General features: G+C 36.9%; 1 protein-coding gene across 1 annotated transcript in view; it reads right to left on the bottom strand.

Annotated features, from left to right (window-relative positions):
- The window catches only part of LOC107552141 (citron Rho-interacting kinase-like), a 97,589-nt gene that overhangs the window by 85,168 nt on the left and 5,331 nt on the right, over nucleotides 1-7,090 (bottom strand). The window contains exons 2-3 of the mRNA XM_016233971.1: nucleotides 6,712-6,781; nucleotides 6,114-6,166 (exon numbers count right to left, since the gene is read on the bottom strand). The gene's annotated coding sequence lies outside the window, so the exon portion shown is untranslated. The remainder of the gene's footprint in view (nucleotides 1-6,113; nucleotides 6,167-6,711; nucleotides 6,782-7,090) is intronic.

Below are 7,090 nucleotides of genomic sequence, written 5' to 3'. Positions count from 1 at the left end.
GAGAGCGATAACACCAAATTTAACACACCTGCTCCCCATTCACACCTGAGACCTTGTAACACTAATGAGTCACATGACACCGGGGAGAGAAAATGGCTAATTGGGCCCAATTTGGACATTTTCACTTAGGGGTGTACTCACTTTTGTGGCCAGCAGTTTAGACATTAATGGCTGTGTGTTGAGTTATTTTGAGGGGACAGCAAATTTACACCATTACACAAGCTGTACACTTGCTATTTTACATTGTAGCAAAGTGTCATTTCTTCAGTGTTGTCACATGAAAAGATATAAAATATTTACAAAAATGTGAGGGGTGTACTCACTTCAGTGAGATACTGTACATGGACATAACACATTCCTTCAGAAATCTTTCTCTCACACACAGGCTACACACATGCACACACACACAAACGCACACAGAGTGTCTGGATATTCATTCCTGTTACTAGGTGTTCATTCCTGTTATGCACTGTTCATTCTAGTTATTAAATTGTTTTGTTCTAAAAAATGAGGTTAAACGACTGCTTTTTTCATCTGTGTTATGTTCATCATTTATGAGTAGCCGATGAGTGTGGTGTCGTCTGCAAACTTCAGGAGCTTGACAGAGGGGTCAGAGCGGAGGTTCGCCAGATGGATGCTCGGCAACGGCGTTCTGAATCCGCTCTGTCTGAGCTTGACGAGCGCGCCGGCTCGCTTCCCCCGTCTGCGCGTCCTGAAGCGTTTGATCAACACAGCAGCTCCGCCGACTACAATGTCCAGCAAAACATCAGAATAGTCGAAAACCGGTGAAATATCGGGTGGTGCGTACTGCCGAATGTCCAGCAATTCGTCTCTGGTGAAACTGATTGCAAGGATATAACTAAAGACAGGACAAACTAACAAAAACATAAAAACAACTGCGGAGCATGCCACAGAGGCAGCCATCAGCGTCGGATTACTTGGTTTCTCGGATTACTCGTCAGATTACTTGGTTTCAGTTTTGATGTAAACAAGATCTTCTCCACATTGATGTTCTCTTTTTCCGCAATATTTTGAATGAACAATGCAGCAGTGCCTCATCTAGTGGGTTCACCTGGATAGGCTAACAAAAACATTACAATGCAACAACACATACATCATCATTGCATCTCGTGCGCCACTGATCAGGCTGCCTAACGCACACCTAAAATTCAAATGCAGCATTTTTGCATTCAAATGTGGATTATTTAAAATTTGACCAATATTCAAAATTCGAATTTTTCTACTCTATCTACTTATCGCGCTCTGTTACTATCGGTTGCATCATACTATCTGATGCTCTATCTACCTATTGTGCTCTATAATGCTATCTGATGCTCTAGCTACATATCACGCTCTGTCTATCCATCTTTCACTCTCTCTACCTATTGCGATCTGTCGTTCTATCATGATCTGTCGCTCTATCTGTCACTCTATCCAACTATTGTACTATCTACCTGCCGCTCTGTCACTATCTATCTATCTATCTATCTATCTATCTATCTGTATAAACAGAAAGTTAGATAGACAAAAGCTAAAGAAAATGATTGCACAATTTATGTAAATGTTGATGTAGCATCTGTATAAATTATAACCTGCCATGACATACATACATAATCTCAGATTGTGACGTGTCATTGCTCCCTCCATTAAACTCAGCATTTGACAACTTTAAAATGACATCATGAGTTTGGAGCTTCATCCTTCCTGACTTTTGTTTACCTTGAAATAATTCCAGCATCTGAGTAAATCTGCCTTTCTGGCATTAACAGAGTTACATCTGGATTATTTTCATTGATGACAAACTCAACTGTGCAAATTAACATGTTCATTAGCAGCTGTTGGCACTGCCATCAGGAACTCTTTGGTGTGAATTCATTCTCAGCCAAAACTCATTAAAGCCGCGGTTGTCCTAGTCAATTTCACAACTAAAGACCGACACATTTCTTAATAAAAGACTAGCTTATTTTACATCATTCCATGAGTTATCGACTGAGGAGAGAGTGTTCATTAATAGCCAGAGAAGTGTGACGTAGTTTTGGCATGTGGTGTGATGCTTCCTGTCAGCTTCTGCAGTATGCTTCATATCAAGCTGCTAAATAATTCCACTGATAACAGATTCAGGAGTTAAAGCAAAAAAAAAGCCTGAGCCTGAACTTTTTTCCAGGGGTTGGGGGTTGCGGGGGCGGACACATACACAGGGTTATTTGGCAAACAAAAAAAGAAAATGATTTTCCTTGAAACTAACTAGTAACATATCTGCCATTGCCATTAGCCCTTGACAGGCTCAGACTACAGATTATGGTGGGATATTTGAAACAGCAATACCAAGAATGTTTACTCACTACAATATGGTGCAAACACATGTAACATTTAGGATGCTTTTGATATCAAGTTTTGCTGGTTAGCTTTGTCCTTGACAGGGTACAAGATGACCTACAATCTAAAACATGAAATTTCTGAAATTGTTTTGTTCAAAAGAAATAATGGTAAATTAAATACTAGGAAATTCATATAAAATAGGAAATATACAAAGACAGTTTACTACAGAAAACTACAGTTCAGTTCAATTAACAACAAAAACATTAAAATGGTCCAAGAACTGGTAACTTAAACAGGGTTCGTACAGTTACTGTCTTTGACATAAGGTCTTTGAGAAACTTATAAAGAACAACATTTGCTCCTCCATCCCTGATACTTTAGACCCACTTCAGTTTGCCTATCGTCCCAACAGATCTACTGAAGATGCCATTTCTCACGTCCTGCACTCTTTCCTCATGCACATTGGCAGCAGCGACTATAGCTCAGCTTTCAATACTATAGTCCCCATCAATATATTCCCTATATAACCATGTATGTGACAAATAAAAATCTTGAATCTTGAATCTTGATACTCCAAAATAAAATTCCAGGACTTTCAAGGACTTGCACTACTTTTTTGGTTTTCAAGGACTAAAATCAGATCTCACTTATCAATCAATATTGTTATTATCTTTCAAATTCTAATAAATAAACTAATAAAACAAACTGGTACAAATAAAGTGCAGCACATGCAAAGAATGCAATGACTGTGGCAACTTTAACATTTCAAAGGATACTATGGCAAAGTTATCACTTTCCTTATTCAAACTGATTTTGTCATGAATATATGATTGACCTGAAGAATGAAAGCTATATCATACACTTGGAAAAGTATGAGCTTTATCACACTCATAGACACTAGGGGTGTGGCAATAGTCTTAGCTCACAAGGTGAGACAAAATGCAGATACATGGTCCACTAGAACAAGACAATGTTTTAATACTTTAAGAAATTTTCAAATGACAAAATATTTGTATTTTAATCACAAATTTAAACAATACAGTTGTATTTTGAAATGTTTTAACTAATCTAGTGCTTAACTAATTATTTGTTTGCTAATCAAGTAATCTACTGATTATTTTGACAAGTGAGTGATGTTTTTTAGTAATACAAATAGAACTAAGTGGAAAAACAGGCTTTAATATGACTATATTTATATATAAAGTAACGATGAGGCAATAATAATTGGCCTCAAATAAAGTATTAATACCAAGTACATGGTTTTATTGAACACTGTTAAATACATAATGTAATATGCCTATATTATAACAAATACCTGCAGAGGGCACCAACGGCCAGGTGAGGTTTCATGTGATTCAACGACGTTTAAATCCATTTAATTTTAATATTTGGCCACATGCAAAGTCAGAAATTGTTATTTTGAAATCGGGATGTACTAAAAATCACATATTTAGAAATATGTTGATGTATTCTCCTGTGTTGGCATAGGTTTAAATGATTTACGTTACAAATCAAGTGAGTTTTCCCAGATGAACGTTAAGCAACCCAAACTCACCGCATATGCAAAGGAAGAGTTTAGCCCTTTTCACACATACAGTCTTTACTGGTAAATTACCGTTAAGAGATCATGTGTGAACAGGACCTTTTCAAAAATACAGGTAAATGCATTCTGGCAATCATATTGTTCTTATGGAGATGACGTGATTAATCGGAGCTGTTTACAAAGCTCCGCTGCTTTTCTAATAGCTTTTCTATGTAAATATAGATTACGCTAGATGGAAATCTTTGACCATTGCGCCTCACAGCTTTTTCAATGTGTCGCGCTTGAGACCCAGGCTTCTTTTCCATTCATCAGCTGCGACTCTGCAATTGGATACTATTATACGCGTCTCGTGTTTATAAGAGCAAAAACTTCTGATTGGCTAGTAATGTTAGTTTGGTTGAGAGTGAAAGCTGTGTTCCTCTTATACACTGGTAGGCAAACTCATGAACTCGAACTGATAGCACTAGGGATGCTCCGATCCGCCTTTTTCGCCTCCGATACCGATTCCGATACCTAGGGTTCGATTTTGACCGATACCGATATCAGTGAAGTTTTTTTCCCTCATTTAAATAAATGTAGAATTTATATATCTCTGTGTGTGGAACTGATCATCATTCTTTCACAATCTACTAGATACAGACTACTTCATTATAAAGAAAAATAAAATAAACAAATATGAAAAAATATAGGCCTATGTATATTTATAATCTATGACAAAAATGTATCATAAACTAGGTTAGTGGATAATTCGGCAGCAAAAGTTATTCTAGAAAATTCAGTGCACAATAATTTTAGAAATCCAAACATTTAGTGAAAAAACTATATTTTGTGGGGAACAAATAAAAGTGTTGCACTAAATATGGTAAAATGTTACACATTGCTATTTGTATTATTATAAAATCCATTCATTAAAAACATTCATGAATGTATTTATATATAAGTATATACTATAAAATTAAACTACATTTCTTTTAAATGTATAGCATATTTTTTAATAATAACATATGATAGATACGATAGGACTAAACAAATACAGTGCAGCACAAACTGTTTTTATACAGTCTATGAGCATGAAGCGCTTACAATGTGCGCATCCGGTGTGCAGAATGATGCGCTTGAAGCAACACGGCCTCACCGGATGCGCACATTGTAAGCGCTTCGTGCTAAAAACTGCAAAGCACAAAGGGAAGAGAAATTGATGCGTAGTGTATTATATCTGTGCAACAGTTATTGAGCCTTTCTTTTAACAATTTTAAATTTCAGTTAATGTGCACGTTAAAAACAATTTATAGTCTTTTCTACGCCCGTGTTTTGTTCTCACAGACATCCGGTAGCAAGTAACAAAACAACATTAAACTCCGGCAAGAAGATAAAGTCCTTTTTGCAAAATCATAGACATGCATTTACAAATCAAGTATAATGGGAACACAGAATGATCTTGGAGACTGACTGCTGTAACCGAACGCGACCAGGGTTTAAAGGCTGAACGAATGACTGACAGCCACAGCGGAGAAAAGAGTTTGTGTGAACTTTAATGTAAGGGCTTAAATATTCATATGTAGCTCACGTTAAGCCATCGTATGGCTTCAGAAGTAACAGAATAATTCGCACAATCGGGAAAAAAATAAAATAAAAATCTCGGATTTGGATCGGCCTGCTCCGACCGATACCCGATCCGAGAAAAATTGCACTATCGGAGCCGATACCCAACATGAATATCGGATCGGCGCATCCCTAATATCAACAAGTGTTTTCAAATGTAGGACGACTTTTTTTTTTCTCCCGCTGCCAAACGCCGCACGCCGGAGATCCGGCACGGTGCCGGAGAACTTTAAGCCCTGCAGATTGCAAAATAATGTCCAGACTGATTGTTACATATAAAGATCATCATCAGTGGTTGTACTGTTAGAAATTTAGATGGGTGTGTAGTATAAACATTATTGTTAGAAAAAGAAAGGAAAAGGGACAGAGACACAAAAGTTTTTCTCTCTCAAACACAAGCATTCTAGCAATGTTACCAGGCAACAGGCTATTGCTGTTATCTGAGCCAATGACAGATGAGTATTTATAAGGGAAATGGTGGACAGTGGAAAAAAAGGGCCATTTCTATTCATATTTTAAGAATAGATTGTTCAGGGCTACAATTACATCATTTCCCATTTACATCATAGCATGTCAATTATGATGCACAGCATAGCTGAAAATACTAAGTGTCATGTGGATATTATGATTTTTTAAAGATATTACTCACCCAAACTGGTTGTTTGGCTGTCAGATGGCATTCTGGGATGATTCGTCAAGTACCTTTAAAGGGATAAAATGAATTCATAATTTAGTCTACTATATAACAAAATGAGATTTTTTTTTAAAGAATCTCCACACAACTTATAGAAACCATGACGGTCATCTTCATAAAGAGACATGAAACGCATAAATGTATCATAAATGGTCCAAATGAATTGCATGCAAAAGTCTATTTTGAAGTCATATATTGCGTGTGAGAAACAGACTGATATTTAAGTTATTTAGCAATATTGTTGCCTCAGACGTGATCACTGTGAATAGTAATTAAGTAAATTATAGTAATTTAAATATAAATACTTATTTTTGGATGAAACATTCATTGTAACCTGAATGAAAAAAAAAAATGCAGGAAATGGAAAAACAGATTAAACAGGTAGCATTTGAAGAGAAGCCACTTTTGTAAATCTTGCTTTGTACTGAGAATGTGCTGATGTAAAGAGTACTGTGTAATGCTGTGATATGAAAGAAAGTGTGCAGCAATAAAGTGAGGAAGAGGTTGAATTCTTGAGGAGAGAGAGAGAGAGAGAGAGAGAGAGAATGATCACCTGCTGATTAATTGCAGTCTGAAGTTGTTTGCGTGGGATGGATTAAGCCTTCAAACATCTCTCGGCAGCTCTATAAAACAAGGCACTATGAAAATGTGTGGTGTGGGGGTTTACTAATTTCTGCTGCATGCTCATTCAACAGTCCTTAATATTTAATCAATATCTCACGAGTAACAGTGCTGTTAGTTACTGAATATATGTGTTATTTATTTTCACTCTGCCTGTTACGGGGCTGACGAGACGTGAGACGTGCGGATCCATGTGCAAAGCTTTATTGAGCAGAGAGGTCAGAAACACAGGCAGGGTCAAACAGTGGCAAACAGGTATATGGCGGGAAAGACACAAGAATAATCCTAGGGCTAGCGAAGGTCAACGAACG

This window comes from Sinocyclocheilus grahami, unplaced genomic scaffold, assembly GCF_001515645.1.
Source record: "Sinocyclocheilus grahami isolate Dianchi unplaced genomic scaffold, SAMN03320097.WGS_v1.1 scaffold442.1, whole genome shotgun sequence".
Classification (NCBI taxonomy): domain Eukaryota; kingdom Metazoa; phylum Chordata; class Actinopteri; order Cypriniformes; family Cyprinidae; genus Sinocyclocheilus; species Sinocyclocheilus grahami.
The sequence above is the reverse complement of the archived record's forward strand: the minus strand, read 5'-3'. Positions and strand labels throughout refer to the sequence as shown.